This window comes from Electrona antarctica (assembly GCF_951216825.1).
Source record: "Electrona antarctica genome assembly, chromosome: 11".
Lineage (NCBI taxonomy): Eukaryota > Metazoa > Chordata > Actinopteri > Myctophiformes > Myctophidae > Electrona > Electrona antarctica.
The window spans coordinates 27,714,583-27,722,321 of record NC_136792.1 but is presented as its reverse complement, the minus strand read 5'-3'; positions in this window follow the sequence as shown (position 1 = coordinate 27,722,321).

Genomic DNA, 7,739 nt, shown 5'->3' with positions numbered 1-7,739 from the left:
CAAGCTTCAGCTCTCTAAGGGCATCTTGAAGTATATTAAATGAATGCTGCAAGTTGTCTATTGCAAGCTGGACAGAATCAGCAATGCAATAAATAATGGTGTCATCTGCATAGAAGTGTGCTTGGAAACCATCTAAAGTCGAAGCAATGTTATTTATATATAAGGTAAATAAAACAGGGCCCAGGATCGATCCTTGTGGGACACCTCTTGAGATGGGTAAGAACCATGACTGGGCTCTCCCAGCTTTCACATATTGAGATCTCCCAGCCAAGTAGCTATGAAACCACCTGCAAGTATTTCCCTTAAACCCAGTTCTGTGTAAAATATTTAAGAGGAGTGCATAATCCACTGTATCAAAGGCTTTCGATAAATCTATAAATAATGCAGCGCAGTGTTTTCTTTTGTCCATGGCAGAAGCTATGTCATTTACAATTAAGGTAGTGGCCGTGATTGTGCTATGTTTAATCACGGCCACTACATTAATTGTAAATTGAATTGTACATTTTAACTGAAAGGACTAAGATAGAATATCAATATATGTCCTGGAAGTACTTTCCAGTACCTATTCTGGAATTTGCATTTCTGCATCTAATTCCTCTAACGTAGAGCCGAGACAGTTCAGAGAGGACATCGAATACAAATTTCTTCACTTTAAAGTTTCATTATCCCATTTTTATCAGAGGATTGCACTATAGGGAAATACCTAGAGCGAATTATGTCTGACGAACATACTGTAGGCTCTATAATATAGAGCCTACAGTATGTTCGTCAGACATATAGTCTATATGGTCCATATCCCCACAGAGACAGACAGATAATTTATGTTGCACTGAGAAAGAGCGGGGAGGGGCTTACGTCTTCCGTCTCTAACTCACATGTTACCTGCTGGGGTTCAACAGCACTCTATTAATCTTCTCACCCCTGTCCTTGTGTCTCATTCCCCCTCCATTCTGCTGTGTCCCGAGGGGATGGGGGGGACGGGGATGGGGCGTTGTCATCGCGCACGTCTCTGGGGGCTCGGCAGCCTGACAACCCAGTCTGTTGTCCCTCGGGGGGATCATGGAGGTGCTGCTGCTGCTGCACTGGGAAGAAAGATGGAGGAGGTGGGGAGGAGGCTGAAATGCAGGGGACGACGGGGCTTCTGGCCAGAACAACCAGTGTGGAAAAAGTACTCACATTTTGTACTTAAGTAAAAGTATCAATATTGCAATAATAGAAATACTCGCGGTTACAAGTGAAAGTCCGGAATAAAAAATGTGTACTCTAGTGAACGTACAAAAGTATTGGCATTAAAATATACTCAATGTACCAAAAGTAAAAGTAGCACTCATTGTGCAGCATGTCCCATTTCAAGTTATCAAATGTATACAATTTTTGAAGATAGCAGATCTACAAGCTTCTACGCATCTACGCATCTATCACGATGCATCTACTTACAATATAGTTACTTTACACCATTGTACTTTACTCACATGAGGCAGTTCCATCCCAGTGTATGTGCAGAGGTAGACAACCATGTATCCTATCCTTGCATTATTCATCCATGTATGGATCCCTATAGCTGGAGGCCCCATACAAAGAGTGAAGCATGGTGTTGATGAGAGACAGAGACCCTGTAGTGGCATAAATGAGTCTGTCTTGCTGGGGAAACATGTGATATGACGCCCTTCTTGGAGCTACCAGACAAAACCAGTCAAGTGCAAACCTAATCTACAGTATCCAATTGACGGAGTGCGGCAGAGGCATACGGAGGCGGTATAATTGCTTCCTCAACGTTATTAATATTTCTGTGGAGCTTTTATCGTGTGTTCGTGTGGTTTCTCCCAGTGATGACGACCATACTGTATCTCATAAAAAACCCTGAGTAGTGCTATAGTGATTTGTGTTGTGTTTGTGATGTCACAACAGAGCTCTAGACTCCAGTAAGACTCCCTAAAGGGCGAGGTCGCGTGCACGCATCCGCCTGGGTGACGGCAGACTGCATGGGCGAGCGCTGGCGCTTTGAGATGGGGGGTCAGATCAACATATGGAATTAATTCTGTACTGGTCATATTTGGATCGTGCCTTGAGTGTACAGGGTTTGATGAGGTCAGATCAACATATGGAATGTCAGAACAGGTCAGCTCCATATATCTAAGATCTAAGGGTGGCAGCGGGGGCAGTGTCTTGAGTGTACAGGGTTTGATGAGGGCCCAGGTAGGACCGGGCCTTAATTTTCGAGCCTGTTGAGAAACTCAACTAATAACTTTGGGGCGGGCCCGTCTAGAGTTTGAATGGACAGGTATCAGTCAAAAGGGAGACATCGAAGAGGAAGGACGGGTGGGGAGGCGGATCAACATATGTAATGTCAGAACAGGTCAGCTCCATATATGAAGATCTAAGGGTTTGAGGTTTGATGTCATATGTAGAGTTGCTGGCCGGCTCCATATGCAGATCTAGGTGATGATCCAGTCTTCTCCATGTATGCATCCAGGGTTTGTTGAGGTCAGTGTAGTGATCTTCATATATGGAGACGTGACACGAGGTGTGACGTGATACGACGGAAATGCAGGTTTTCAAAGTAAACTGCGACCTACAGTCGCAATAAAGGTGTAACAGTGTTTTTACATTCAGACACAGACGAACACAGAGTCCAAGAGGAAGCATAAAAGAGAGAAGAGAAGACCGTAGGAGTCAAAGTCAGAGACAGATATAGGCCTACAGTATGATCCACTGGGTTGTGACCAAAGAGAAAGCAGCACCAGAGGGAGTCAGTCATGCTGCTGTAGCAGTTGGACACAATGTGTACTCCTTTGTTTGGCCTACGTGCACAACAAGGATCAGATTGGTGTTCACATCTTTAACACAGTGTCTTTGTGCTGGAGACAGTTGCCCCCAGTGACAATAATTGGAGAAACAGAATATCCTCCCCTTGGGAAGACCAATCGCCACTACCACACAGCTGTAATGATAGAAATATCATCTATATCTGGGCTTTGTATGGGTCTCTCACAGAGAAGTTTGTAGATATTTATGCATTTAATGCTGACACCCACGAATTGTTCAAGCCCAGGGTTTCTGGGACTGTTCCAGAGGCAAGGTTCAACCACACTCAGCCTGTGTCTTGGGAAAGCATATGCTCTTATCTTTGGAGGATCTACCCGGCTGGACGGCCAGATTATGTGGTTTGGACCCACTAATGACATCTACAAGTTGGACACAACCACAATGGTCTGGTCTAATTAATACCAGATGAACACTAAGGTATCGTCGTCATCAATGGTACAAAGATGATCATATTGTCAGGCTTCTATCCCAGTTAAGGACCCAAAATGCAGAATTCAAGGACACAGAGAATAAACTTAAAGTCTTTACTTGGTAAAATAGAACTCAGGTACACCTTACAAGGCAATAGTAATACATACACATAGGAAGAGCAAACTGATAAACCAACAACCACATGAAAGCATCAAGGGCTATATATATTAGGGAGAATGGGAGCAGGTGAGGTGAGACACACACGTGGAACCATTTCACTTAAGTAGTCATCAGGGCACAGGATGCGTGGATGTGGCACAGACTGTGGCAGGGGCTGTGACATATATTTAAGAGCCTTCCGGCCTCCCACAACAAAATTGTGTTTGACACAGACCAGCTCCTCGCTGGCAGTCGCTGCTAAACACTTAATGGTTTGCTCTTCCACAAGTATGCACTGCAGCATATTTCAGGATTTCCCTATAAGAGAACTGTATACAATAGGTTCAATGGTGACAGCTTTCATCTGTGGAAATTGAATCCAGATACCTCCTCCTTTAAGGACGTTAAGCCAAAGGCCCATGTTCAGGGATGTCTAGGATGTGCTGTTGCCTTGTGGGAAATCGTATGATCCTCTATGGAGGATTATATCTTAGACTTCAGTCCTAGCCTGAAGACGTTATGCAAGCTAGTGGTTATTCAGTACTGTCTGGAGAGGTCAGGACTCCCACACAACATCAGGTGGGAACTGGCAGCCATGACTACCAGGAAAGTTCCAGATGATGGAATCAAAGAAACACGTATGTTTCTGCTAACCACTTGCCATGCCATTATGCAGTAGGCAAAATTGCAAAAATCTTATTTTGTTCATTATTATATGCATTCTTTTTTGAGCAGTGTTTGATTGGATTTATCCTGTAGACTCTGCTTTGACATAAGGTTATTTTTTGGTCTGTTCATTTATTTTGTTTATCATTCACTTTTTTGTAGGTGACACTTCTGGGCCTGGGATGGTGGGAGAGCCCTTGTCCTGATGCTACTATACATTGATGGTTTTGTGTCGTTGGATTGTTAAATTTATCATCATTATTTATGTTTTGAAAACGCCCCCACGAAAACGCGACGTTGCATCTCAAGGGGTTTAATCTTCTAATAAAATGTTGAAACAAACAAAAAATAAAATGCATGGATGCGTGGGTGACCGTGTGTGTGTGTGTATGTGTGTGCGTGCACGTGTGTTATAGTAAAAGCTGAAGTCTGACTTTTATGAGCAATAAGCAGTTGTTTGTGATCCTCTGTGGATGCATAGATAATGCATGTCTTAGTCAGCAGGCTGGTAGCAGGTTGTATTTTCTAAAGCCTCACTCGCTCAAGGTAATTGACTATAAGGAGCCAAGACTCATGGGATGGAGATGAGAGATGAGGTGGAACTGGGAATAAAGCATGTATGGATGGACGTAGCATGTCAGATGTATGGATGGACGTAGCTGGATGGACGTAGCATGTATGGATGGACGTAGCATGTCAGATGTATTGATGGACGTAGCATGTATGGATGGACGTAGCATGTCAGATGTATGGATGGACGTAGCATGTATGGATGGACGTAGCATGTCAGATGTATGCATGGACGTAGCATGTATGGACGTAGCATGTATGGATGGACGTAGCATGTCAGATGTATGGATGGACGTAGCATGTATGGATGGACGTAGCATGTATGGATGGACGTAGCATGTCAGATGTATGGATGGACGTAGCATGTATGGATGGACGTAGCATGTCAGATGTATGGATGGACGTAGCATGTATGGATGGACGTAGCATGTCAGATGTATGGATGGACGTAGCATGTATGGATGGACGTAGCATGTATGGATGGACGTAGCATGTATGGATGGACGTAGCATGTATGGATGGACGTAGCATGTCAGATGTCGTTGCTGTTGGGCAGAAACCTCGTTTCTCCATATTTAAACTTTTAGTATTTTTCCCCCCATGAGGTATAAGTGAAAGTGAAAATAGCCGTTCTGCAAGCTCAGAGCTTCTATTAATTTGAAAGTGGTCTGTGAGTTTTATTAACCAATGAAGAATATTATCAAGCTTGTGACTAAATAATAACTACATTAAATCCATTGGAACACAGGCGCTTTTCCCCCCCGGCCCGTTTCCTGAAAAGTAATGGTATTGGATATACGGTTTCGTATTATCCGACGCAAATTGCATTTGAATTTTCAAGTATCAGACCTTAATTTGCAGCTCTTGTGATTACATCTATGTAATCCCCCCCCCCCCCACACACACACACACACACGCACACACACACACACACACACACACACACACACACACACACACACACACACACACACACACACACACACACACACCATGCCCTTCTGCCCAAAGTGTCCAGGTAGTTAAAATGTTAATGAGTTGAATCGGTTTAATAATGTCACCAGACCTCGCCTCATCAATCACCAGTTCATATGGAATACCACACTGCTGGCATGAATACACACCCTGGTCTTGCGGGTGGAAAGTCATTATGCCCTTCCGTTTAGGAAACGCCCCGGCTCCTTTTTTTCCCTCCCCCCTCATGTTAATAAATGACTTCCTTGAATCATGACAGTCATTTTCTTTTTCTATCCTTATTCACCCTCTGTGTTCAGCCTTGCTTGTCTTTCTAATGTCATCTTCCTCTTCTCTCTGTGTTATTTTGTCTGTTCTATTTACGTCTCTGTCATTACATCACGCACACATACATACACTACATACATACACTCACATGGCCACAGTGACAGGACAGTGGCGTTGTGACTTCTAACCTTGTAACAAAAGACAGTTCTGTGTGCAAGGACGCTCTGCAGGGCCTCTAATTCAGCCCGGGAAAAGGAGTTGGAGAGGCACTTCGGCTACACGCCGAAAAAAGAATAGCCCTGATTTGGCCTCTAAATCAGCATGGGAAAAGCGCACGACCGATTTATATAGACCTATATAAAAAATAACTTCATTTGTTTTTATTTTTTTTATTTTTTGTTTTCCTAAAACAGCCGGCCTGGACTGGACTGTGTCGCCCTTCTACAATGTAAAATAACTGTAATTTAACTGAAGAGTGTACAAATGTCCATTTGGTGACGTTCGTACACTAGGAGTTAAATTAAGGCTGTGTAGATTTGACTGTGTAGATGTGAGCTGAAATACAGTAGTTGACCAGGATGGCAGAGCATGCTATATTGCTCTCACTGCCCCACTGCACTGTTGGTGCATGTGTGCATGCGTGTGCGCGGCTGCGCGCCATGCGTGCGTGAGTAGAATGACCTAATACATATGTGCGGTGTCAGTGTGTGTCACACCCTTACACGCATGCTTACTTGCATGTCAGGGCTGTTTGACATGCGTGTCAAACAGAAGTTGTTCAAACCCTGGTCATGTTCTCAGTCTAATCACTCTGATGGAAATAACTGCTGCTAGTATGGATACATGTTAATTTCTTCCCCAGAGAATACCTAGTTTAAAACCCTTATGGGTCTATTTTGATACTAGAGTTAAATCAACACTCCGGATTTCACCGTGTATGTGTGTTCAGTGAGGTCATCTGTAGCTAGCAATCTCATTTCCATTAGCTTTTAGAATGTGATTAATTCAGGTTGGTATATTAGTCACCTAGCTTTCTTGTCTCTGGAGAGTTTGTGTGTGTATGAGTGTGTGTGTACAACATGTTCCCCAGCCTACTTGCATATGCATGTGTCTGCGTGCGTGCGTGCGTGCGTGCGTGCGTGCGTGCGTGCGTGCGTGCGTGCATGCGTGCGTGCGTGTGTGAGAGAGAGAAAAGGGAGTGGTTTTTTCAGTGTTTTTACTTACGAGCATTTATCCATTTGTAACTCTGAGAACATTTGGTGTGTAACTTACAGGTCCATTTGGTTACATTTGTAGACCCTCAGAGTTACATTAACACAGGATTGTATACTGCATTTTGTCCATGGTATTGTCCTCGATTATTTCAGCATGCGGAATCCTCCGTCCTCTACTAATTAGAGGGTGGTCGATAGCTGCGTGCTGGGATGCGGTGCATGGGGAGCAGTGCAGAACCGGTGACCGGTGACATTTCCATGGACAGGGGATTACTCCCTTGACCTTATTGTTGTGATTAGAATTCAGGGCTTAGCTTCCCTTGAGATGACCCCACCTTGCTCACATTGCACCAGAATGCTGAAGGTTATTCAAAACTCATTTCTTGCTCTCTCTCTCTCTCTCTCTCTCTCTCTCTCTCTCTCTCTCTCTCTCTCTCTCTCTCTCTCTCTCTCTCTCTCTCTCTCTCTCTCTCTCTCCATCCACCCATATTATTTCCTCTCTACATTAAAGACGTACCATTCAAATCATTACTCAGTCCCACGAGCGTCCCAAAGCTTTTGGGAGGGGATTATTCAATATTTCCACACCTCTGTGGCTCCTGTGTATCACATGATTTTATCAGATTATATGTAAAACTGGGAGAGTGTGTG